The 26,913-nt window shown below is 44.3% G+C and overlaps 1 long non-coding RNA gene across 2 annotated transcripts in view; it reads left to right on the top strand.

Annotated features, from left to right (window-relative positions):
- The window catches only part of LOC135453901 (uncharacterized), a 151,579-nt gene that overhangs the window by 65,236 nt on the left and 59,430 nt on the right, over positions 1–26,913 (top strand). The window contains exon 4 of one of the 2 annotated variants that reach the window (XR_010441988.1): positions 22,426–22,561. The exons of the other annotated variant lie outside the window; for it this stretch is intronic. This is a non-coding gene — a long non-coding RNA (uncharacterized LOC135453901). Of the gene's footprint in view, positions 1–22,425; positions 22,562–26,913 lie in introns of those variants that run through there. 2 annotated transcript variants of the gene reach the window in all.

The raw sequence follows: 26,913 nt of genomic DNA, 5'->3' as shown, positions 1-26,913 counted from the left end.
AACTGAGACTTCTCCAGAGTTGGATCCTTAGTCCAGAGAAAGATCATCTGAGCTCAGGGAGATAAATTCTAGTAGCAGGAGGAAAAATGGGCCCCTTTAACTGATGATTATTTTTAAAATTTTTTCTCTTGTGGCATTTGAGCATTTCTGTCCTTGTCCAGAGGGAAGGGTGCTCTGGAGAGAGAGGTGATGTTCCTACTTTGCTGCACAGCATGTCGGGCTGGTGGGGACTCGTGGGCAGCACTGAGGCCACAGCAACATTGCAGTCACCTCCCTCCTGATTAATGGGAGCAGACAGGGACCAAATGGGTCATAAATGTGCCCCTGAGCTGCAGGGGAGTGCACCCTGTGATGGACCCTGCAGGCTTGTCCTGACATCATCTGGATGGGGGAGCCTGCTGTATGGGGTCAGGGAAAGGCTGAGACAGACAAAATTGTCTCAGTAATGCCTTTGGGTCTCACAGCTCAGACACAGCCAGTAACACCCAGTCTGCTGCCATCCCTGTGGAGGGACAGGGCTCAGCAGAGCCACCTGCACATGGCCAGAGTGTGGTTTGTGCTGGGCCCTGCTTTGCTGGGCTCCACTTTGCTGGGCCCTGCCTTGCCGGGCTCTGCCTTGCTGGGCCCTGCTGTGCAGCTCCTATGGCTCCCCCAGGCCACTCTGCTCACAAACAATAATTTGCACATATTTGCACAAACAATAATGTGCAATAATCGCACATTATCCTCTCCCTGCAGAGGTGCAGCCAGGCTGGATATTGCCCTTCCTGTACAGAGAAGATGGGCAGAAGGTCATTTTTGAGTTAATGAGACCTTCCAAAAACAAACCTTTCTTAGCAGAGATAATATTCCCCCCTTCTTTGTTTCCCCTCCCCGTCCCCCAGTGCTCCCTTCTTCCCATTCCAGGTGCTCCTGCTTCTGGAAAGACATTTATCATTTCTCCATCTCTGATGGTAGATTTCCCCTCCCTCTCTTGCTCTCTCATTTTTATCTTGCCCAAGGGGTCTGTGCTACCTTTTATTAGCTGACACTTCACTTCTGCAGATGGAAATGACACTAATGGAATGTGGCTGAGGCTTTATTACAGAAATGCTCTTCGCCCTGCACAAGCAAACTTCCAAATAATCCTGCAGGGAAGGAATAAACCTTGAAGGCAGCTGCAGGAGCTGTGCATGAAAAGACAGGAGAAGGGACTGATGAGTTAAAAAAGGAAAAATAAATAGGGAAGGGGGAGAAACAGGCTAGGGCATATTCTTTTATGTCCAAAAAGAAAACAAAGGTAGTTTAAGTGAGAATCGGCTGCATTTAATGTCCAAGTTGCTGGCAGAGGTTTCTAGGTGAGGAGATGGGGCAGTGACATTCCTCTGTCACCGGCTGTCACTCCTGTCATTGCCCCAGCTTGCTGCCTAAAAGCTGTGCCAGTAAAATAGCTGCTAAGGATGGTGGAGGCTGTTCTGTGAGCTTTGGTTGTGCTCCTGTGTGAACAAGCAGAGGGTTTTCAGAGCAGAGGGTTGTCTCACCAAACCCAGCTGTGCTGAGCCAAGCTGGCAGGCCTGGCTGGCTCTTTTTTGCTTTTCCTGACGATGAAATCCAACCTGTGACACACTGAGAGGTGACATCACTGTGTCCTTGCACTCTGGTCCCTCCTTAGCTTTAGTGAGACCAGGCCATCTCTGCACCATGAGAAGGAGATGCCAACACTTGCAAAGGACCCCTGGGAGCTGTTCTTGAATCCTGCCCCTTGGCTGTTGCCAGTTAAAAACCCCAGGACATAATGAAAACCAAATGGTTGCAGAGATAAAGTGCCAGAAGAGAGAGAACAAACATCTGGGAATGGAGCAGGGCAGCAGGCTGGGAAGGCTCAGAGAAGGTGAGAGGAGTGACATTTGCTTAGCAGCAGCCTCTGTGGTTGTTTTTCTGTGTTATTGATGCTTGCTTTTCCCTCCCACTTTTATTTTCATGGTGTGTCTATTACCTCTATGGCTCATTAGGCAACAAGATGCTAATACTGCCTGTAAAGCTGCAGGATAGATAACCCCCCTCCTCTGTTCTTCTCTGTGCCTTTTTTCTTTATTAGATATCTATTTTTGCTTTCCTTTGTTTTGTTTCTTCTCCATGTCATCATCTTCCCCTGGCTCCCTTCATTCATAGTGTAGCTCAAAGGAGAATGGTTTCAGGAGCTGGAAACTTTTTGTTCTCTCCTTCTCCTGCTGTAGGAATTTATTCCATCTCTTAAACCAGTTAACCCTATTAAAAAAAAAAAAAAACAAAAAAAACCCCAAAACAACAACAACAAAATAAAACAACCCAGCTGAGACATATTGAGAGAAGTTACATTGGAGAATGATTCCAGCCTGTGTATTGACCAGTTTGAATTGTCAGGATGAGGGACAGGAGTCAATTAACCCAGACTCAAAGATGCCACAGAAACAGAAAGATTTGCGTTGATCCACAGGAGAAAAGGCAGCACAAGCAGCCAGTTTGTTTGTGGCTGGTTCTCCCTGCTCACTTGCTGGCTCCCAGACTAGCTGGCTCACTCTTTGTGGAAGGAAACCTCTGCCAAATGCCTCCTCTTCCCTGTGACCCTGGTTCCTTCCAGAGCAGCTCCCACCCAGAACAGGGCTGGCCAGTGGGAACATGTGTGCAGTCACCCCCACACATCCATCACCTGTGTGCCTCTGACTGCAGATGAGAATTTTATTTATAGCACAACCTTTCTTTCTTCCTTCACCAAAGCACTTAAGGGTGTTGTACATCATCATAATAAAACCCATTACAATAAAATATTACCTCTAGAATCTTTGAAAATGAAAGGCACGCAGAGGAAAGCTCAGAGAAATTTGGGAGAAGCAAGGGCAGGAGTAGAGAGTGGGCATTTTACATATTTGAGGTCAATATTGCAGGTGGGGCCTAGGGAATCACACAAAGATCTTGAGAATCTTTGCAGAAATGGGGTCAGACAGAAGCAGACAAAGCTTGGACAGAAGTGGCGAGGATGGCATGGATTGGTTCACTGGATTGATGCACCCAAACCTGGGAAGAGTCTGGAGGAATGTCTGGGGCTCAGGGTGAGACTGTGCCTCTCCCCATCTCCTTCCCACCTTTGTCCAGCAAATTCTTCCTTGTAGGAGGGGCTGTGGTGGATTTGAGGAAGGAGCTCAAATATTTTTCGCATCAAGAGCCCACCATGGTATAGCTGGCAGCAGATGTGGGCTGTGATGGTGGGAGGTGTGAACAGATGGGGACTAGACCTGGCCTGAACTCTCTTTTTCAGTTTTCCCTGCTATTTTGTTTCCCACTGTTCCCTCCCTCCAATTTCTTGAAATCTTTTGTGGATGAAAGCAATCTTTCATTTTCTGTTTATAGAGCTGTTCTTTGGTGGAGTTCAGGTTTTTTTTACACATCTCCCCAGAGCAGTGAGGTTTTTTGTTTGTTGTTTAGGCTCATTACACAGGCAGCTTAGTCTTCCTTGTCCTCCTCTCCTGTCCTACCCACACATGCTTATCCCCAAAGCCCAGTACTGATAATTTTGGGTAGCCAGAGTCTGTCTGTCCATCCACAACTGGAGCCTGCCCACAGCAGAGGCAGTGCTTGTTCATTGTGCAGTCATGAAGAGGCACCAGAGAATGTGCTGACCTTGTGGTAATGAATGGGGTAATGGTTCTGTGTGACGCATTCCAGAAACGGGATCCAGTACTTCTGCATTTAGGGGAATTGAAAATCTCTGACGTTTATTATTTTGGGCACACTACAGTAACTTTGGTCTTTAAATCTTAAATTAATCATTTCAGACATTTACAGGAAGAAAACAAAGGGCTGGCAAATAAGGGAGATTCAAGCAGTCCATGGACTGGTCACCCCAAGGAAGGGCTCCACTGCTGTATGCTGTTCCCCTGGGAGAACTGGGGTGCTGGATCAGCAAACCCTGGACCTTTCTTAATCATTGTGGTGTGCTGGCTAGAGTCTCCTCAGTTAGTAAAAAGCTCCTCAGGACAATTCCTGTGCATCCAAAACACACAGCCTCTCTTCTTTGCTATATCCCAGTGACTCCGACCACTGCTCACGTCTCTCTGCAGCTTGTACCTCATGGGCCCTGTGGTGTTGAAGCTGCTGGAGTCCAGATGAGAGTTTGCCACAGTTTAAACCTTCTGTGTCCTTTCCCAGAGAGCAGAGCCTCTTTTGGGGCAGGTTTGTTCCTCACTGGTGTGGATGGTGATGGGCTGTTCCCATTGCAGTGCCAAGAGCAATCCCTGCAGTGGCTGCTGCATCCCTGGTGTACAGCAGCAGCCTGGCTCCCTGAGCACCTTGCAGGGTTTGCTCAGGTGAGCAGAGACAATTTTCTGTGAGAATCACTTTGCCAGCTGAGTGCTCTGGCGTGGAACAACCCATCATTAGGGCCTCACCTGTTATTTGTGTGTAGAGGAGGTTGCACAATTAAGGGGAGAGGTCTGTAACAGCCAGCCCTAAGTAAAGGGATTGTAACCAGGCTAATAGAATCCATTTCCCTCAGCTGCTCCATTATAGCAGTGCCCCAGACTGAGCTTTTGCTTCTCAAAGAAGGAACCACATTAATTTTCACTCTGTTATTTTAAAACAAGCAGACAAACAACTCTGCTTGTTTCAGTCTTCTCTTCCCACTCACTTGTGAAAATGGGAGGGGGTGGCACAGAGTGGTACAAAATTAAAAAAAGAAGGGGAGAAAAGACAAATCCAGAGGAAATAAGATGAGAGCTAGAAAACTTAAAATCCCTATTAAAAATATTTTTCAGTGCTCTTCTTCCTTCCCTGTCCATAACTTGTTAGGTACAGTGCACTCCTGATGAGGATTAGTGTGACATTTCTTTGGTGGGAGAAAAGTCAGTGGTGACAACAGGGAGAAATCAAGCATCCTAATTTAGGGAATGCAGCCGTGTGCCCCACCCAGGAGCCCAGGCTTCATGTGCAGTTGTCCTGATTTGAGAGCTGTTTTTCCCCTGTAGCTATAGAGGGAGGCAAAGATTATTGCCTATAACCCCCAAGAGCACAGAGAAGTCCTACTGGAGCCTCCTGTTTGGCTTCTTTTGTCTGCCTTTATTTCCTCTTTCAGTTTTTCAAAGGATGGTGGAAGGATTGTTTTCCTCTCCTCTGGATGGTGTGTTTAATCTCTCATTAGGCAGTTTTGTCCTTTCAGCTGCCATAGACCAGGTTACAAACCTCAGATTTGAAATGAGAGTGGTGATAACAGAGACTGGGCTTGCTGCCTTTCAGGCTGACTGGAAAAGTCAAAGGAAAACAAATATAAACAGCAGCATTGTGATGTCCTTGAATAGCTGAGAGGAAAGAGCCCTGGCCAGGACCATTGGCTTGGTGGGGTGACAAGAAGGTTTGCTCCTGCAGCTCCTTCCCCCTCTGCTCACATTTCATTTGCAGCTTCTGAGTGAGATTCCCAAATGCTTCCTAAACCCAAGATAAGCTGGGATTTTATGGTCAGTATTGCCTCATAGAAGATTGACAGTCATTTCACTCCTCTGCAATGCTAGCCTCTCTTAAATTGGTGTTGTTATTCCTAAGGGCTAGTTCTGCTTTCTCTATTCTGAAAAAAACCCTTGCTAAAGTCAGTTCTTGTATCTAAAATTTCTCAGGCACTTATTAAATGATTCCTGTCAATAATATTTACAGGTTTGTAAGATGCAGCAAAAAGTGTTATTTCCTTCCAGCCATATCTGCCTCTCCCACAGCACATGATAAGGAGTCAAGGACAAATAGACAGATAGTCTGAAGACTGGCTTGATCAGTGCATCTGTACTAAATGTTCCTGCTCCTGCCTGGAAATGACAGTCCAATTTCATGAATCTGAAGTCTGACACCTCCCACAGGTGCTACTTCACTTGTTGTTTCTTTCCTTTTGATTTCTCTTTGAAAATCCCAGTTCGTTTCATGGTCAGAGAACCCCGTCTTTGGTCCCTCTGTTCATCAGAGCCCTTCATAACCTGGCATAGGATGAAAGGGCTATATAGATAATTTATGGGAAATCAGTAATTGAATCTTGGCTGTTCCCATAAATCATATCACCCAGCTATCAAACAGCCGTGGGTAGCTTAACGTATTCCAAAACCTGCATAATTGATGAGTCCCTTGCAATAGTCCAGCACACATAACTGGTGATTTTTCCTTCCTCTCAACAATGTTTTGAAGTTTTCAGTGAGGCAAGCTCAGTACCTGAGCAGACCTGCAAAGTGAATGGCCAAAGTCGTTCAGGAAAAGATGCTGATAAAAGGAGGATGTAATCCAAATTGATGGGTAAAATGAATCCTTCATGCTTCTTCCTAAAGGGATTGGGAATGATGAAAGCACCTGAGAAGGGAAGCTTTATCTCTGAGGTTTAGGGGTTGTGTTTATGCACCAGAGACGTGCCTGTGAAAATGGGATGTGAGGGAAGCTGATACAGGCAGACAAACATGGAGAGCATCTCTCCTGCTGAAACCCTCCCTCAGCACATCCTGGAGGCACATCCTCACCCACTGTGGGCTGAGGTCAAGTGCCAGTGAAGTGCTTCAAATTTATTTCATCCAGCTCCTGATTGGGATCTGAATGTTGGTGTCTGTAGAGGCAGCTCATGTTTTTGTCACTTTCCACTCCAACACTGCAGGAGCCCAGGTGAGATAAAGAGGCCAAGAAGGATGAGAAAAACCACGGCAGAGTGTTCTGCACTGGGGAGACACAGACCTGGACTTTGATAGAATCCCCCTGGGTGTAATCTGGCTGTGATGGCAGATTGCTACCTTTACTACTGACTTCACCTGCTTTGGGGCTCAGCCTGCAGCCCCTGTGGCCACACATGGCCAGGCAGACAGGCTGTTACAGGGAGAGCTTTTCTGCTGTTTGCTAGCAAGGAAAAAAGCATTTTTGTACCCTGGCTAACCCTGACTGCACAGCCTAGGGCTGTGTGCTTTATGGCTGAGCCTGTAACAGTGTCTGCAGCTGTCATAGAAACCTGCAGGCTGTCTTGTGCACTAGAGCTGCTGTAGAAAATGATGCTCTGTTTTGGCAGAAAAGAGGTCCTGCAAGCCAGGAGCAAAGCACATCGAGTGATGTGTGGCTTTTCCCATCCATTTAACCAAGGTGTTTGCTGAGGCCTGTTGGAAATGTATGGCAGATTTACACAACCCAGAGAGACATGGTAAAATACTGTTTGGTGTGTGTGTGCTGCTGCTGGCTGGGTGTTTGTTTAAGCCCACAGTGCTGCTGTTTCAACACAGAACAGCCTACCCTGTTTCTCCTGAGGGAAAAATGATTTTTCTTTATGTTTCACAGCTCTTTAGTACTGGAGACCAAGGGACCTGAGGCCAATTTACCTTGCAAAAGCCCTTTCAGGGTGTGCCCTCATTGAAGTTTTAGGGGCCTGTTTTTAAGGGAATTTCTTGATCATCCCCTCCTGGTGCTTTTCTTGAATTGGGAAGTGGAGTGTGAGGCAGAGGGGGAGAAGTGTCCATCTGGGAAAAGGACAGAGCTTTATCCCAGTGAAGCAAGGCTCTCTCCATCTGGTTGGTTGTAAATACAACACAGTGAACCCTGAAACTGAACTGCACCATACAGGGACTCTGTAACCTGAGTTAGGGATGCAAACTTCTTCAAAAGTCAGCTTAAAAAAAAAAAGGCTATAATTTTCATGAAGTACTGACCAAAAAAGGAGCTCCCAAAGAGATTAACAGTTGCCCATTCTTAGCCATAATTCAGCCTGGAGTGATATGAGGTTCCAGTATGTTGAGGACTCTTGATCAGGATGCAGCTGCAGCATCTCCTCTGCGCCTCTGCCATGGCCCAGGACACCTACCCAAAAATGTGTCCTTTAATCTGCTATTTGGCCATTCTTCTTGTGAGTACTTCGTTCACTGCCACTGTTAAATGGAAAATCAGACAGGTGCTCTGAGGTTTGGGGATCTGTCCTAAGATTTAATTGAAAAGTTTTTGCTAAATTTGTTTGCTTGTGTTTAAAATGAAAAAAATCCCCTGAAGGGAATAAGAGTTTTAAATTCTGCCACTACTGAAGAATTTACGTGCTCTGAATTTTAAGTTCAGGGTTTGGTTGTTTGCTTTAGTTCCAGGGAAGCCATACAGAGATTTTCTGTTTCCCTGGGCCATCACAAAGCACTGGTTCCACTGTGCCCTCCAAGTGCTGCTGCAGAGGTGCCTCATTGTGACCCTGTTTCCAGAGAAGTTTTCATAAATTCACTCCCATCTTTGAGCTTCCTGTGGCTTCCTCTGGGGAGGATCCCTGTGACCTGTCCTGACCTCTCCTCTCAGCAGAACACAAATGAGGGATGCCAACCTCAACAAAGAGATCACCAAGCTTTGTTAAACGAGTGACTCAACAGAAACAAACCAAGTGGAAAACACCAAGTGACACTCCCTGGGCCACTTGTGTGTCCATGGGAATTGCAGGGGTTTCAGTACCAGCCTGAAAACTCCCCTGAAGAGAGCTTGGGGAGGGTTTGAGCTGCAGCTACCAAAATAATGGGGGGAGCACCACATATCCAGGCAAAGAGGGAATCCAGAGGTAGCCAGGGTGAGGAGCAGCACTGCAGGATGCTCTCCACAGCCCCAGCTGTGCTGCACATCAGCCAGCAGTGATCTCTGCAGCCTGCTCCCCTCTGCAGCAGAGCTGTGACTGCAGAGCTCACTCTGTGATCACTCCTGGGTTACCTCTCCTATCTCAGACCCTCCCAGAAAAGTTAGCTTGAGTCTAATGATAGCTTATCTAGTTGTTATAATTAGGTATATAATCATTAATAACCTGCCTTAATTACAGGTTTTCTTCTAATGTAAAAGATTCCAATTAAGGCTCATTACATTGAAAATCTGTGAGTCTGTTATTTCACTCCTAAGATCATCCAGAACAAAGACAGCACACGCAGACGCTAAGTTTCTTTTAAGGGCTGTATTTTAATTAATTCCAGCTTCTGAAACAATTAATGGATTTACTCATAATATCTCAGGAAATTCATGCTCATCTCTAGAGAGACAGTGCCACGAGCTCAGGAAAGATAGGCTGCATTTCTTGCACATTACTGAGAACCAAAATTTTAAATACACCGTGGAGCTCATCTTGGGAATTTTGTACTGGTGGCTTTGCCTGAAAAGACTGAAAATTCCCCCAGGGTAAAGAAGGTGAGTCCCTGGTACTGCCATGAGCAAATCTCTTTCAGAGTTGCCTGGGAGCTTTCTATCCCCATGGATTGAGCAGGAGGGAGGGTCCCTGGTGTGGTGGCAGAGTGACAGGGATCACATGTCCCCACCATGCTGCCATAGGGACAAATCCAGCACTTAGGATGGAGAGGACCTTTGCCTCCTTCAGCAGGGAAAGCAGGGCAGGCAGCAGCCCATGTTCATCTGTACCTGTTTCCATGTCTCTGCACTCCTCTAAAAGAATCCAGGATTTAATTGTAGTGTGGAGAGCAGATTTGCTGCCAGGATGGTTGGAGGAAATGCTGGAGAGGGGGGCTGTGGATAAATCTGCACTCAGGACAATTGTCTGTGTGATGGATGAGAAATGAGCTGGCAGAGGTTGGGCTCTCCTCTGTCCCCCCACTCATCTCTTCTAGTTCATTAATTTATTAAATACATCCATCTATGCTCAGACTTGGTGGTAAAAGAAGAGCAGGGCTTTATCTCACCATGTGCAGCTGTGCCTTGTGTGGTGCTGACTTTATGTCCCTGTATACATCTTCATGTGAGGTAAACTGGAAGCATTTATAACTTGAATCAAAGAACAATGTGTTATTTGGAGGTCTGTGGAGGGAAGACAGCTGTGGTTTGCAGGCTGTGCTGTTCATGAAGCACTGTGGTGGACTGGGGGTGCAGTGATTCCCAGGAGAATTGGCAGAATAATAATAATAATAATGAGATGCTCTCTGAAAGAATGTGGAAGACAACAAATGCCAGACAAGAAATACAAGCGGAATTTTCTTGCAGTCTGGAGTCAGATGAGTCCACTGTTTGAAGAGTGTTGATGTAATTGTGTGCAGATAAAATTAATGCTATTTTATAGTTCATGTCATTGAGTTACTTGCTTTGACCATTCCACCCACTCTGACTATTATGATATTGCCTACAGAACACCACAACAGATTCTTTTCTGTCATTATATTGTATTTTCTCTGCCAATCTCTCTGTGCTGGACTCCTGAACACCCCTGATTTCAGCTTCCTTGGTACCAGTATCACACTCCTGTGGCCAAGAAGACATCACTAACATTCACCCATATTTTTCACAACATACCACAAGAGTGGGGCCTCAGCTTTAGATCTGGTGATACATATTTATGCTCTGCAAAAATGTCTTGCCATAGTTTACCCAATCTGAGTTGAATTGTGAGTCTCCTCTTCCCTACTAAGGAAATTACCATCTGCAAGGGCGCCCTGTCAAAAGGAGGGAGGGAGCTTACAGTGAAATGCAAGTTACATGTAAGAAGAGCTGAAACTCTCTGCCAGCATAAGGCAAACTCCAGAGTGAGCTGTCAGAACAGAGCAACCTTTAATATTCATGTATCTATTCAGGATGCATCGCTGCATAATGTCTATTGCAGTCATCAGATACACATGTTTAGCACCTAGAAACAGTAAAATCACTTGTTAAAGCTAAAATGGAAATTATGGGATTGATTTACCTGCGCACTTCGAGTTGCTTTATGCCAGGCTGGTGATATGAAGAAGGCATAAACCTCATATAACTGGCTGAATAAATTAGATTAATGTCTTGTTCTCCTTTTTGGAAAGGTCTAAAGCAGACAAAATGTACCCTGAGACTGTACAAATTCCTTTTCTTGCACGCCTCTTGCAGCATTCCCCTGCTGCAGTTTTTATGGTCTTTCTTATGGTTTTAAAAAATATCTTTCAGCAGAGGTTTGTGTCCCTTTGCTGCTGGAAGGTGACTGCTCTGAGAAGTCCTCCCTCATACTCATTGCAGGCCCCTTTTACACTTTTGGGGGCAGGACCAAGACCCCTGTGAGCACAATGTTTTATGGGTTTTCCTTTCATTCCTGCTCTCCATTCACTGTTGCATGGATTTTCTGGGAGCACAGTCTGTGCTGCTCTAGCAACACCATTCCCTCCTTCCTCCTCTGCAAAGACAGCAGAACATGAAACAATTTTGGCAGCAAAGTCATGAGCTTGCATTTGGGTGTGGTGTTGCATTCTCAGGTAGGGATTCAATGCTCTGTTTGTTTTGTGGCTCTCTGTGTAGAGCTGTGCTTTGCTCCATGGATAAAAATACGTATCCTTGTGGATATTTTCATCTCTAAGTGCTTTTTCTGAGGAGGCAAAGATGGAGTTTGTGCAATCACAGTGATTGCACTTGGCTCCTCTTCATTGCAGTCCATTGAATGGATCCTTAGATTTTCCTTTTTCTAACATTACTGACATTCTCATTCCGTGGAGAAGAAATCTTCAGTTTTAAGAGATTTTGCCAACAGAGAACAGTTCAGGTGACATCTTGGAGTCCTCAGCATGATGTTGCCTTTCTAAGACTTCAGTATATGTTTGATTAGTTCGCTCATGTAGAGCCAGTTTACTAATTCACCTGATGCTCACATTTGCAGTCCTATAAGCAGCGAATTTACCCTTTCTCTGGTGAAATAAGCACCTGTGGACAAAGACAAGGGACTGCAAACTGAGGGCTGGAGATGAATCCATGTGAAGGAACAGCTTGGAACAGAGTTGTGTCAGATTCACGAGGCAGACTGTGCTGCTGTCAGAGAGCGAAGCTGGGAGAGGAGCATGTCCAGCTGTGGGTGCTCCTGACACTGGCTCCAACCAGCCAGTCCTGCCTCCCTCCTGTTCCTCACCATGCTCATTCCCTGATAAAACCAGGGATTGCTGGTACCAAAATCAGGCAGACTTTTCTTTCCCCACTGTGTCTTTGGAAGTCATGGATCATGCATCCAAAATCCAGTTGGAAAACATCAGGCTTTACTGGCTCTCTGAGTTGTGGTGGAAACATCTCTGGGTTGGATCCAGCTGTGCAATTAGTGAATAAGCAGGAGTGTGAATTCCCAAGAACATTTATAGCTGATGGGCCTCTTTTGCTGGCACCAGTTGTGCCCTGAAGCATTTGTTAAATTTAGTTGGATCAGAGGGTCTGAGCAAGTGCATTGTGGGAGGGAGAAAATCAATGCCATGGGCATGTTCCCACTCCAACATGATTCTTCTGGATGTGATCCTTCTGGATAGAGGTGCAGGGGCTCTTTTTGACTGGCAGGTTGAGGAGAAAGGTTTGAGCTGAAATTGGATGACTACATTAAGTGAGATGATTGCATCTTTTAGGGCTCAGTGTAAGTCCCAGACGATTCTGGCCATCATCATTATGTGAATCCACACACTGAATACTGAAGTGAAGTATTGAAGGGCTCATCAGGGGGAGAAGATGTCAGCTGGTGCCATTCAGGGCAGCTGGACTGTTGGAGTTCATGATCCAGGAATGCAGTCCTGGACTGCACTTGCAGCGACCGCAGAGGATGCTGTGCTCCCATTCCTCAGAGACTTTTGAAAACTCTGACCTCACTTCTCTCCTTTCTTCAGCATCCTGAGAAAATTAACAAGGCTTGACAGCCCATAATATTCTCATTTTAGCTGCAATCACGAATCAGAATGTGCTCATCATGCCTTGTGGTCCTTACTAGAACTGCATCAGGGGCTGATTTGGGGTAGGACACAGATCAGAGCAGGTGGGGCTGAAGGCAGGAATTTCAGAGGGCTTGAGGCAGCATTTTAAGTAGCATAATTTTATTAAAATTTAATAAGCAATCAGAGCTTGTGCACAGCTTTGCACTGGCATCTTTAAACAACAAGTTAATATCCCTATTGTAGAATTTTATCTTTTAATGCAATTTGCATTAAGTTTATGCAGTTGTGAGTCAAATTCTTTGCGTTTGCATCAGGCAGGTTGGGGGGATTGCAGGAGCACTCAGATGTGTGTCTGTCTATATGAACCAGGCATTAAATCTTTCACTGCCTTGTCCATCTTTAGACACACTGAAGGGAATGCAGAAGACACGCTGACATACCTGGCTCATGTTTGAAATTGAAAAGCAAAATCCTGGCCCCAATTAATTTAATTTCAAAATTCCCAGCAACTTCAACAGAGCCAGGCTTTCATTGAGAAAATTAATTTCATTCTCTGTGTGTCTCTTCAAACCTTTCCATCCAACCACTGCACCTGAACAAAAGCCAACATGGAAAAGCCAATATTGACAAAACGCAGGCATGGCTGTCTTAGGTCATTTCACTTTTGGCCTCTTCAGCTGCCTGTGGCCCTGAGGATAAACAGAGGATCTCTCAGCAGTAGAGGCAGCATTGGTGTGCTTCAGCTGGCTGTGGCTACTGGCCAAAGGTGTTGGCTTGTACAGCACTCCTTCCACTTTCAAGTCCCTCTGAATGACACACTCAGTTGGTTCTCAGGGCTCCTGCCAGCAGCAGGGCATGGTGGGTGGGTTGTGTGCCCTGTCAGTGGAATTGGGATGCTCAGAGGGGAGTGTCTGGCTTTCACATGGAGAAATCTTCAGGGAAATCAGCTCTCAAGCAAAAAGCCTCAGAAGGCACCTATTTAGCACAGCTTTGAGGAACTGAGGTAAAGCAGTTTGAAAGAGATGAGAGGGAAAGGCTGAGTAGAGCAGTTGTGTAAAAAGTCTGTGAATTGCTTATAAACCTTCCAGACATGCAGGACCTTTTGGTGGTTACCACAGATGTAATTTCCAAGCCTCTGGCCAAAACCTCCAGTAGTTACAAACCTGCCATCCTGTTGGGTGGTAAAGTTCAAGTGCAATCAGGCTGGTTTCTAAGAACAGGGATGTGTGTGTTTGGCATGGATAACAGAAAATGGATAACTTGTCTGAGGAAAATATGACATTATAGTTGAAAAGTTGAGTGGGTTTGACCCCATCCTTGCTGGAAAACTTTGATATTAGTTTGCTGGAGAGATGCAAGTGGACACTAAAGGGAATGCCAAGGTTTACAGTAGCTTGCTGGCCATGGGAGTGCTGCAGAACCCATGGGATTTACAGAAGATTGGTCAGAAGAGAGGGTGCTGTTCACTGAAAAACATTTCCAAAATGCTTCCTGATACTATGACAATTAGTAACAAGCTTGTGAAATGTGTTCTGCTGAAAACTGCAGACCAAAAGGAGGTTTTGTTTTCCTTATTCTTCAGTAATTTTCCCCCTCACTTTCTGTTTCTGCATTTTTTTTTTTCCTGATGGATGTCCCTCAGGGGAAATGTCCTTCTGAGCCAGAACAAAAGACTAGGTGGATTATGAACTTTTGTTATTAGGATCATAAAGCCTTTTTCTCTTATAATTTCTCTCTCTTGTCTATTATTTCATGTCCTTTGTTTTCCTATGTGACTCTTCCTCAGAGAGAACCATCAGGCTTTTTACATCTTTTTCTCCTTTCATTCCACACAAAATCCTGCTCAGAGTTCTTCAGTGCCTGCCTGGAGGTGAAGGAGCATGGGGGGAACTCTTTCATGTCCCAGTGAAAATTCTTGGAATGGATTTTCACTTGTGGTGGACATCCCAGGGGATTACAGCACAATATTGTGGTGGCAGTGATTTTTTTTGGGAAGGCAGCACTTCAGATATGTCAGGGAGTTTTGATGTCTAAAAAAGCCAATGAAAACCCAGTATCAGAGCTGCTGGGGTATTTCCAGCTTCATCCACCAGGACCAGGATGTGACTCAAAATAAAAACTCATAGGAGGCTCAGTCTTGAGGGTCTGATGGACCAGTCCCCTGTGATCACTCAAATTGGTTAAATACATTCCTGTGCTTACATGAGCTGATGGATGGGAGTCAGAGAACTCTATTCCTTACAGCCTCTGGCACTCCCAGTTTAAATAATATGCAGTGGGAAACTTGTTTGGGTTGGCAGGACAAGGATGCTTGGGAGAGGAATAAATTTTTTTGTGTTATTTTTCAGGAGCAGAGATCTCTGCCTTGCTGTTGGTGCAAGCTCTCAGTCATGATTTATCCACAAACAATCACGTTGCCCTTGTGGTTATTTGTGGTTCACAAACTGTTTACTGTTTTGGTGCTCGAGTCTGCCTCATTGTCTATTTAGTGCCGAAAATATTGGGCTGCATTCCTGGCCTCAGCTCTCCCAGCTCTGCCTCTGCTCCCTAATTGAATGCAGACAGCTCTTGGAATAAAATTTCCGCTGCAAATGTTTCTGCTGACAAGTTCAGAAAGCGCTGTCTGGGAGCTCGCTTTGCTCTGCCTGAGAGGTGTCTGTCCCAAAATCATGCCTGCCTATACATTTCCTGACTTACAGAACCCTCGAATATGACAGGACACAAAGAGGATTTTAATGAATTCTAAAAAATAAAAAGGAAGGAAACAAAGAGAAACCATTTTCTGCCATGTTTTAGGTGGTTTAGTAAAAAAGCTGCAGACAGTTTGATGCTGCTGCTTCTTTTCATGTTATACAGATACTTTTCACCTTGTGTGAGTGCTGAGTTTTGGTCTCAAGCAGGTTTTTTCACTTCTCTTTATTTGTCTTATTAAAAAAAGGGAAGAAGAAAGAAGATAAGGTGTGTCTGTGTGTGTGTTCCTAATACAAAACTATTACTTCTCCTTAATGCCTGAGTCCTTAAGAATGTTCCACTATTTTATTTTTTTTGTGTGTGTGATTTTTGAAGGACTGCACTGGTTCCTTCACACAGCTAGGGAAAATCAAATCTGATTATTATTGCTGTGATTCTTCTGGCAGGTTTATATTGTGCCTTACACAATATAAAGTCAATCCTTAACCAGGTGATTAAAAAATATATATTTATTTTTAAATTTTATATATATACATACACATACATATATATATATATATATATAATTTTATATATATATATATATTTAATTCCTCCCAAAGGTATTTGATCCAAAGGTATCAAATGTTCTTTTTTGCTTTGTATTATATTTTTCTAATGCAGAACAATTTGCTCCAGAGGATTTACAGTGGGTCACTATATCTAGGTATGCAGGAGCTTGGTAGAGTTGAGATAAGTCAAAGTACAAAAGCTTTATGCTTTTATTTCAAAGCTGAAGGAAGAGACAAGGTGCATGGACTGGGCTGCAAATTGCAGAGAGAAATAATTTTGCAATATTTCACTCTCAGTCACAAGAGGAGGCAATGGAAGAATCTATTTCTCCAGTGAAGCAGAGAAGTCTTCTGCTTGTATTTATCAACATTTAAAACACATCTCTAACTGTAATTTCTAGCAAGGCAAATGAAATTCCTACCAATCACTCACTTTGTTGCTATTAGTGCTGTTAATAATGTAATTTATTCAGCTAAAGGGCTCCTACAGAAATATATAAGAGGACAGAAATAAGAACTGGGATGATACAAGCAATAAAACTTGGCTGGTTATACAGGAGCCTTGCTGGGCTGGTGGATCAGGTGAGCCTTGCAGGATTTTTCCAGGCAGTCTTGGCATGCTCAGAACTGAGCTACTGATTCAGAGATGCTTTAACTGAATGGCTCAGAAGGTGCCCTGGGAGAGGAACACAGCCCTGGTGCTGGTCCTGGTGGCAGCTCTGCAGTTCTGTGCTCCAGGGACCCTTCCTTGCCCTCCTCCCTGCAGCCAGGTGCTTTGCCCACAGCAGCACTGATGGCTTTGTGTAATCCTGACTAATCCAAGGAGCTCAGGAAATTACACTGCATTGTTTGTACACAACAGGGAGGACCCCAGAAGGTTCAGAGGCAAAGGATTCTCTACACTTAAGGCATCTGGGCATCAACTCTTTGCCTGTCTGGTGTTCTGGTTGCAAAATGTGAGGCTCATTACAGTGACAGCTTCATTTTGTACTTGAGGGCTCTTGAACATTTGGCCCTCAGCATATTTCCCAATTATTTATCACTGCTGCTAACAGCTGCTCTTTTGCCCCTGATGTTTATTTAAAATGTGTTCTTCAGCCCCTGGAATGGCCCTCTTGGGACTGCCCAGGGGGAGGCTCCTGAGCTGTGTTGCAGCCCACAGGTTTTTGTCTGGAGCAGCCAGGCTGGGAGAGCTGAATGAGAGTGAAATTTGCAGCTTTAAGGAACTCTATGCATGGACACTTATTGGAGGAATATCAGCATTTTATGTGTCCTGTGGTGCATCTATCACTAGTAATTCATTTTACAATGCATTAACTGACCTAAGCCTATTCCTATTGTGCAAGAGACAATCCTTCTTTCTTGCCTTCACTTCCCTACAGTGTGTCAAGGACCTTAACTTGCTCTTATTGGATTTTTATTTTCTCTTGTTTGGAAACTGAGTATTTAAGGGCTAGTTTTCACAGCAGCAGAGCATATGCAGCAATAAACATCATCTCCAGTTGATTAAGCACCATAGCTGAGTTGTTCAGCTTCCACAGAAGCTGTTTATTCTAAGTATCCTCCAACTCTGAGGACATCATTTTAATTATATTGCATGAGAAGGAGCAAAAACAATAAACCAGAACATTAGAAAAAAATTAAAAGATATCATTTTCCTTCCCTGAGAGGAAGATTTCAGTGAAGGTCAGAGTAGATTGGAGGTATTTGTACAGCTGGGAAGTGTTCTTGAAAGGCCATTTCCCTGTAGTTATTTTTTTTCAGAGGCTGCAGAAGACATTAAGGATAGGACAGGCCATTTCAACTGATCTTCTGAGGCCAGACTGTGAAGTTGTTGTGAATCATGCTGGTGATTTCAGAGAAACTTATTGCCCAAGCTCACTATTTGTCAGTGCAAATAATGTGTTTGCAGCTTGACCAGTGGAGTCTGGCCTTGACAGGGTGACAGTAATGGCAGCAGCTTGCTTAGGTTTCCTTGCTATCTGTGCTGAGGGATGTGAGAACATCCATTTCTATTACTGCCATTCTGAATCTTTTCTGGTTCCAGATACCAGCTTGGACATTTGTCTTTCCTGCCATTTGTTTGAGAGAGGCAGTGAAGAACTGTAATAACAATACAAAAAAAAAAAAAAAGGTTTAGCAGGACAGGCATGGGAGGACAATGTCAAAATGAGGCTTCTCAAGCACATCAGTCTCTTCTTTCAGACACATCCCTTACCTTTCTGAGCTGCCAGGAACCCCAGCACTGTGAGCAGTGGCTGTGTCTTGGCCCAGAATCTTCCATGACTGATGCTGAGGGGACTGTGCCACCTCAGAGGGCAACCCTTTTCTTGTCCTGATTGTTGTCATTGTCTCCTCTTTCATAAAAGTGTTTAAGTGCCAATTAAACCCTGCTTTCAGTCAGGCAGTGCCAGTCCAAGGCTGGCTGATCCTCAAATAACCCAGAGCAGAGAGGGCAGTGGCAGTTTCTGCTGTGGGAGTCTGATTTGGGCCAGGCTTGTTGAAAGGTTTGTGAACTTTCCAGTAAACCTAGGTCTAAACAAATCTGGGCTGTGTTGGCCAGGTAAAACATTAGCTCCACATGCTGCATGCAATTCCTGCCTCAACTCCTGCACAGTGTGCTCTGAGCCAAATAATCCCTTACAATTTTCACAGGGATTTCAAACATTTCTGGTGCTGTGGCCCTGCAGGGCTGGTGAGAGGTGAAAAAACGGGTCGAGTTTGGCATGATCTTCTTTTGAACATTGATTTTTGCCCTGCCCTAGTATGAATGAGGAACACAAGACAGGCAGTGGGGCAGGATCTGTCAAAAAGTGTCACCCAGTGTGCCTGGGTGACAGGAGGAAGGCTATGGGAAACACCTTCTTTGTCCTCCCCACTGCATTTGAACTGACACCTTCCTTACCTGCATTTATTCAAGAGCATTCCCTGCACTCGCTCTCAAACATACGCCACTACTGTCTTTTCAGTCCCTTTTAAAAATCCCCTTTGTTGCAAATCCTGTTCAGTACAAAGCTGCTGGAGGCCTGTGAATTTGCCTCTCCTGAGACAGAGTATTACCAAGGTGAGAATCCAATATTTTTTGGAGGACTGTGATCATCTCTTCTGCTATAAGGCCCCACAGAGAAAGGCTGCTCTGTGATCATAAACAATACAAACAAAACCAGCCTGCAGTCACATTACTTAATGCCAGCAATTTTTGCTACTTCTATAAATCTGTCTTCTACCAGCAGCTAAATGATGCTGATGTTGACAACATTATTTACTCCTTGGTGTTTGAAGAGTTGCTCTTTCTCTAGCCACTGGTGCAAGCATTTTGAGAATGGAGAGCTAACTTGGAGGGAAGCAGAAAAGTCCAGTTGTGGCTTTTTGCAAAGGTGTCAGGACCCTTTTAGAAGAAGGACACAGCTTGCTGTTCATGTTCTCACTTCAAACACAATTTTTTTTTTTTTTTGTGGAGACTGAAGGAAGAGCAGGAAGAGCTCCTAAACCCATCACCAAATGCATTGAACAAGGTGATGTTGACTAAAACTGGCCCTAATCCTGACTGCTGTGGATTTACTGCTCACCCTCCTCCACCAGAAGTGCCCATCATTCCTCACTGCTCCTTTTACACCTCTGCCACCAGGCTGTCCCTCTGATTTGCTGGACCTAGTTCTCAGTTTTTGGTTTGTCTAAAGAACATCAGATATGCTGGGATATTTCTAAATGCAGAATAGTTACGGGAAAACACATTATACTGAAAACAAAAGGAAGTTTGCAGTCACCAAAGATTCCTCATTGTTTTTACTCTAATGTGGAGAAAAGTAGCAAAGCAGCAGCTGGTCCCTGCAGAAACACCAAAGCAAAAAGCAATAACCAGGAGGAAGCCACGGTGCAGTGACTTTGAGACATCACTGCCTTCTTGTGATGTTTTTGTGGCTCAGGTGACTCCACTCCACCCAGAAAACAGGAAGATAACAAAACCTGTAATGCAGAGGGTCAGGGAATCTCATATTTTAAGGCTAGAAGGTGATCATGAATCATTTCCTCTCAACTCTTTCATCTTGTCAGCTTACAGAGTGCAGACTTGCAGTCCATTACATCTGCACAAGACCCATAACCTTTGTGTGATCATCCCCACTTGCTTTAAGGACTGAGAGAAACCTGCACAAAGCTGTAGACAAACTGTTTTAATGGGTAATTGCTCTTGTAAATAGCAAATCTGATGTTTGTTGTATGTACTACTTTATCTTTTAATTCTTTGAATATATTTATAGCCTCAGGCATGGACCTCCTTTCAAGTTGTTGTTTGAGTTCTTTTTTCCTTCATTTCAAATATATGAATTAGTCCTGATATAGAATATATGAACGAAAAGATTTTAGAAAAAAGTTAGTGTTTTCTAGGTTAAAAAAAAAACTTGTTGTAAGTATTTTTTCCTAACAAGTTCTTCCTTCTCTTAATTTAAATAAGCCCACGTGTTAGGAGTTAAGCTGTTGTACTCTTTCTCAGAATTTCCTAATGAAAACTGCTGGCCACAAAACACTTCACTAAGCTGGTTTGACTTGGCCCCTATGGCCATTCTTTCTCTGATAAGAATTTAAATTTTTAGGTCCCTTCCCTGGTAATTATCTCTTGTTTAAGAAAAAGATCTTTTTATCTTTCTCTAGAGCCAGAGGTGCTCTGAAGACATGTAGGAACAATGTAATCCTCATCCTCAAGTGTTTGGATGTATTTTCAGCTGAATTAATCTTTCTGATGGTCTCCCACCCATTATATTTTTGTCAAATATAATGCAAAAATTCTAACTTTTTACATTTTTACAATGAAACATCTTTTATGCCACTGTTTATTGCAAACTCATCATGTGATCTAAAATCTCATATAAACGTTTTAGGAATCTGCTGAACTTGTGGTATTATTGTCTGCATTGCTTTCTTGTTCCTGTTTGCAGCAAGTTCAGTGAAAATTTACTTCTGTTCCTCATTGCAGCTACACTGCTTTTGGTGTGTGCCACTGCCAAGAGCAAAGCTGTAGCACTTAATAACAGAATTTTGTCATAGTCTTTATCTCTGGGAGCTACTCCAGTTTATCATTTTAATAGCAAATGGAGTGTTTTATACAGTTGCCTGATAAAAGTTCCCATAAGCATCTCTTTAGGGTTTTATTCTTTCTTCCTCTGCCTTCAGAGCTTTCAGGGACACCAATTTCCCCCACATCTCTTTGAGGCCAAGGTCAAGCCTAGTGAAAGATGCTGTGGGACACCTCAGGTGTCAGACATATGACAGAGCTTTGAGACAAAGCAATAAAGCAGAGTACAAAGGGTCCACAACCAAGTAACAATGTCATGGTGATGAAGAAACAAAAGATGATGGGCTCTGGTGAAAAAAATCCACTGCCAGTGTGCATTGCAGTTCAGGCTCCAGCCAGCTGGAATGGAGAAGAGAATGAAGGTTGTTTCTGTCTAATTTTACTATCCTTATTTTTGTTTCACAGACTGAAAAACTTAATGAGTTGTGACTTGTGTCTGTTCTTTATCCAGGCAGGTTTCAAAAACCAAGGAAAACCTCATTTAAATGGAGTGCATAGAGAGGCAGCCCAGCAGTTACCAGTAAACAAATTACCAAGAGTTCACATTTAGAGTGCCCACATATCCTGTGTGGTGAAAGATGTCCTTCAGCTGCTATTTCATGTCCCTTACACAGTAATAAATGGCTAAATACATTTCTGATAAGGGGCAAAGTGTTGTTTCAATCTGTAATAGGGAAACAGCGGTGTCAGGGGCTCAAAGGAGCGTGAGACATCCTGAAGTGAAGCCTGGCAAATAAGTTTTGGGGTTGTGTTTATTGAGATTGCTTCTGAGACAGGGATGGTGGCTGTGCTGGTGAGAATTAACCTGCCGTGGGTGAGGTGAAATAAGAGATGATTGATGGGCCAAAGGAAAATGCAATTTTGTGTGAGAAAAGGTCTGCAGTGATACAGGAATTTAGGGGCAGTGTGGTACCTGGCTTGGAAAATTGCCTTGCCCATACTTAGTAAGGGGTGGATTTTTTGAGCTGAGATTTGCTTTGGTTTAGGACTTTCATTTCAAATCCAAGGTGTGGGGGATTCATGCTAAGTAGGGAAAGGATGTAGCTGTGCAAACTTGGACAACATCTGCCTCCACGATCACTTTTTGAAGCTCTCAGGCCATGGACAGGCACAGCCTAAAGTTGCTGTCATTGACCTGCAGACTTCAACTTGCTGAAACCATGCCTTGGAAATATGGGTCCAACTCATCCTGGGAACCTGAGCTTCCAAAATGGGCCACAGCTGAGTGCTACAAGTGTTTTTTACAGTCTGGTACAGAATGAAAAAGAGAGAAGTACTTGTTGCCTGACAGAGTAAAAAATGTATTGAATATTAGTAATGAATGAATGGATGAAGGGCTTCCATCAATAAAATCTACTGAGATGAAAACATCAGCACTTATTCCTCAGGTTTTGTGATGGGTGCGTGTTCAGATGAGTCTGAAATGCTTCTAATTAATGTTATCAAAAGTGTGACATTTAATTAACTCAGTAACACGTTCAGCCTAATGATAACACATTTTGATTCACCACAGGCAGCAATGAGCTCTCCTGAGCAGCTCCAAAGGTGGGGAGGACTGGGGGAAGAAGGAGAGCAGGAGTGCACACAAATCCACTTTTTCCTGCAGAAAGGCAGAGTGGCAAGAGAGATGATTATGTTGTCAATCCCCATCTCACATCAGAGAGACATTTATGAGTTCAGAATATCTGCTATCAGGTATTTGTAACAATAATCTATTTTCCCTGGCTTAATTATTGCAAAACTCATTTGCCACTGGAAGGAATAACAACAGGATGCATTAGTTTTGTATTCTTGAGTCAGATCTGGTCAATGAAACAGTGCCTTTATGACATTGAGACCTATTGCAAACATTTTCTAAAACTGAATCAGCAAATGAATTTTCTTTTTTTTAATTTGAAATGGAAATTTCTGCTGTGTCATTCAGCTGATCAATAAGGAGTTATCCAGAAGAAGTAACACGAATGGGAGGGAGAGAGAACCCCACCTCAGCTGTGCTGTTTCTGCTGGTTTTGCTAAGCATGTAACCAATCAGTCAGATAGCAGCATGAAATTTCCTTCTCCACAATATTTATGGGAATTTAAATGCTTTTCAGAGATATCTTATTTCATTTAAATAAATAAATAAAAAGAACTAAGATGAATGGGGACTATGCTTAATCATCCTGTAGATGTTTGATCACAAGGGATGCTTCTGCATCTCAGATATACAATGAAACAATGCCGTTGGCCCTTTAACCCTTGTAGGACTGACTCTCCCACCCTCAATTCATGATATGAGCTCTTAAGTGCTCTCAGAAATAACAGTAATTTGTTCTGTGTGCAACCTGCCCAGCTGGATGAGGTAAAGAAGCTCACGAGTGAAAGTGAAGTTTTCTGAAGGTGTTTTTGATGACTCACTCCTCATTGCAGGAAAGATGCAGGCAGGAGTGAAGCTGGGAAGATGGGACAGGAGAAATTATCCAAGAGACCCAAGGACAGAGCTGGGGGAGATGCAGCAGAGCACAGATCAGTAGGAGTATGGCAAGCCACAAGTTCACAGATGCTGCTCCTATCAGGTGTGTTTGGTGGCAATGGATTAAGTGGAGATTCAAGTCTGCAGCATTTCCCTGACTAAAACCCAGCCTTTGTGGGTTTCTGTTGGTATCACTTAGGAATGGCTTCAGGTTTAAGGTGGGACATCAGGCTGCCAGTGCTGTTCCCATCTCCTAGATGTGTTCTGAGGGTCTGGGGGTGGATGGTGTGAGCAGGACAAGGCTGGGTCCCACCACACGAGCTGACCCTGGCAGCAGTTCCAAGCCATGGGCTGCACCCTGGGAGGTGGACAGTGACTTATTGCTCCTTCCAGGAATTTTATTTGCATAGCAAGAGGCAGAGGAGCACCGCAGTGCCCCTGCAGCAGGACCATCATGGCAATTACTGCCGGGTTACACTCCCATGGCAGAAATATGCATGTTAAAAAGGGGGGACGGGACCCAGGGGCACTGTGGCTTTTGAGAAACGAGTTGAAGGACTACAGACAATGGAGCCAAGGTCCATTCCCGAAGATGTATGAGGGGGCGTTGGAATCCCGTTGTTTTGTTCTCCCTTCTTTTTCCTCCGTCCCTCGCATGCGAGAGGGAAAGGGGCGGAGAGGGAGGGCGGGAGCGGCTCCTCTGCCGTGCTGGGTGCCAGGCTGGCTGCTGCAGTACCGTACTCAATATTCTGATCACCTTGCGAGTCAAGGAGCCTTGTGGAGCCTGCAGTGGTGTCAGAGTGAAAAACGAGCCACGCCATCACGCTTGGCCAGGCGGTGGCTGCCTGCCCGCAGCGAGTGCCAGCCCGCAGTGCCTTCCTTTGACAGAAACCTGCTCCGATCGGGGTGCTGGGCTGCTGTCCGCCTTTTTGTTTGCCTTTCTGTCTATAACACTATTTCCCATGGCATTTAAATAGGAGTTTTCACTGCGGCGGTTCACAATGCCGGGGGCTTGAACTCCTTGTCTCTTAGGGTCTTGGATTCCTCCCACGCTTTGGCAGCCAGTTGTGAAGAGGTAGGAAGGAGTGAGCTCTGTTGGATGTGGTTTTGGATGGGTTTTCTTCTCCCTGTGTGCTTTGTGACATGGAGGGAGCAGGAGGAGTTTCCCGCATTGAGAGGCTGAAGGAATGCGCAGTGCCTACGTGTCCATGTGTGGAGCAAGGAGCTGGCTTTTCCATAGGGAGATATTGCACTGGGGAGAGTTACACAGACCCCTGGGTGCTGCTAACCCAAGGCATTGTCTTTTGTTTGATTTATTGTCCATGGCAAAGGCATTGCCTAGGCAACCATGATGCTTCTCCACTCTTGCCTGGCGCATTCTGCGTCATCGGGGTGGGACACGGCAGAGCAGCCAAAGGAGCAGCAAGCACCAATGCTGCTTGGCTCAAGGCACACAGGGCTGCCCAGAGGCACCTGAACACCAGGGAGATGCTGCTCAGGGCTTTTCCTGTGCTCAGAAGAAGCATGCAGCACCCTGTTGTTATCCCAGAGCTGGTCCATGGCTGGGTTGGGCACTTTGGATGCAGTCCGCTCTTCCCCCTGGCATTTTGGTCGTGACATCTGATCTCTGCAGTGCTCACACAAATAGTTCTTTGCTTGCAGCAGCCTCCAGCCTGCCAAGATGACTTTGTGCCATCTCCAGGGAGGGAGGCAGAGGGAGTGGCTGTTGCCTGTTAGGTTGCACGTTCCCAGTGCCTTTGCTCTCAGCGCAGCTGCAGCCCAGGGCTGTTAGAGTGAAAATCATTCCTTCCCTCGTGGCTAGAGAACTGTGCAGTTATAAGGGCTTATGATGAACTTCAGGGCTGACCCACAAATAAAATAATCCAGTTGCTCATCCAGCCCTGGAGAACAAGGCAATGACACCCTCTGGGAGCTGCATCAACATCATGAGCACCCTGCACGGAGACTCTCCTTTATGGCTGTCCTCTGAGCTTAGGACAAGGCTCTCAGTGTGGAGAAAAGAAACCTCAACAAAACTCCTTTCCAGATGACCAGATCAGTCTAGAGTTTCTATTTGCACAATGCATAAGCACAATTATATCCTGAATACTGCAGCCATCCAATTATATCCTGTGTACTGTAGCCATCTTGCCAGTTGTGGTGAGACCTGCTTTGATATGCTGAGGAAATTCCAGGGTGGATGTCTGTTTGTCTGTCATTTAGAGAGGGAAAGAAAGAAAGAGAGGGAGAAAGAAATAAAGAAAGAGGAACTGCTTATTATTTCTTTAGCTGCTAGTACCTAGAAATCATTCTGCATATTAGTTTATTACAAGTGGCTTAGGCTAATGGAACTGGGATGATGTAGAGTCATGAGGACAGGAATATTTTGTATAAAATATGTTAACCATATAGCTAACAATTCAAGCTTGCTATCCGCTCCTGTCTTGGGATAAAATGAAAGGAGGTGTGAAAGTTTTGCTGCTCAGTCTACAGGTCACATACAAATCAGCATTCTGGCAAAAGAATACAAAATGTTCTGCAATGTGGAATTGCTCTCATGGGGACATTCTGAATGTCCCATTCCAATGCATTTCTTCTTAGAACATCCCCTTGGGTCCAAGCATATAGTTGAAATGTTTTGAATTTTTAAAGCTCTTGCATAGTTTGGGGTTATTTTTTCTGTGAATTTTTATCATGCTATTTAATGATTTCTTTATTTTATGCCTTTTTTTTTAATTGCACATTCACCATTTTTCTACCATCCTGTGGTGGTATCAGCTCAGAAAGTCTTCCTGCAGGGTTGTTTCTGCATCAGTGTTTCATAGCTTTTCTTGTTTTCCAAACTGCTGTGCTACCAACAAATTGATGCCTCTTTCAATTAGGCATTTATGGAAAGGGGAAGATAAGACTCTAACAAGGAATGGTAGGAAGGGACATTTTGTTTTGAGTATGAAGGAGAATCTTATGCTGATAAATTAACATAATGTTTTTGGAGCTGATGGTGAAACCCCTTTAGAAATACTCAGTTCGGTCTATCTGAAATATTCGATTTCATCCAAAATGAAAGGCTACATTTTATTTTAGGTCTTTGAAAGCATTTACAATTTTTATTAATGCTCCTGTCCTCTGGTTCCAAAATAACACCAAATATATTTATATAATATAGAATTGAATCGCACCACAAATTTCTAAACAATACTTTTTTGGGGTGATAAATAGTGAATTAAAATACTACAACAATGGAGAAATAAATGACCTTTTTTTCCCATTCACTGAAAATCATTCTTTGAGTCTGCCAGGAACCATCATAAATTATGCACTTCCCTCTTCAGGTAAGTTAGTTTTAGGCATAGATTTTGCAGCAGCTGAATGGTTTTGCCCCATCTGCTCCCAGGAGAGTTTGCATTGTTATTTCCATGGGTGGCTGAAATGTTTCTGTACCCAGGGAGGATGGAGGGAGGCAGGAGGCAGAGCCAGCCCTGACCTGGAGCATTGGTGGCTCTGGGCACACAGCACTCAAAGGGATCTTGTCACAACAGGCTGTCCAAA

This window comes from Zonotrichia leucophrys, chromosome 13 (assembly GCF_028769735.1).
Source record: "Zonotrichia leucophrys gambelii isolate GWCS_2022_RI chromosome 13, RI_Zleu_2.0, whole genome shotgun sequence".
In the NCBI taxonomy this organism is placed as follows: domain Eukaryota; kingdom Metazoa; phylum Chordata; class Aves; order Passeriformes; family Passerellidae; genus Zonotrichia; species Zonotrichia leucophrys.
Note: the sequence above shows the minus strand (reverse complement) of the source record. Positions and strands in the feature narration are given on the sequence as shown.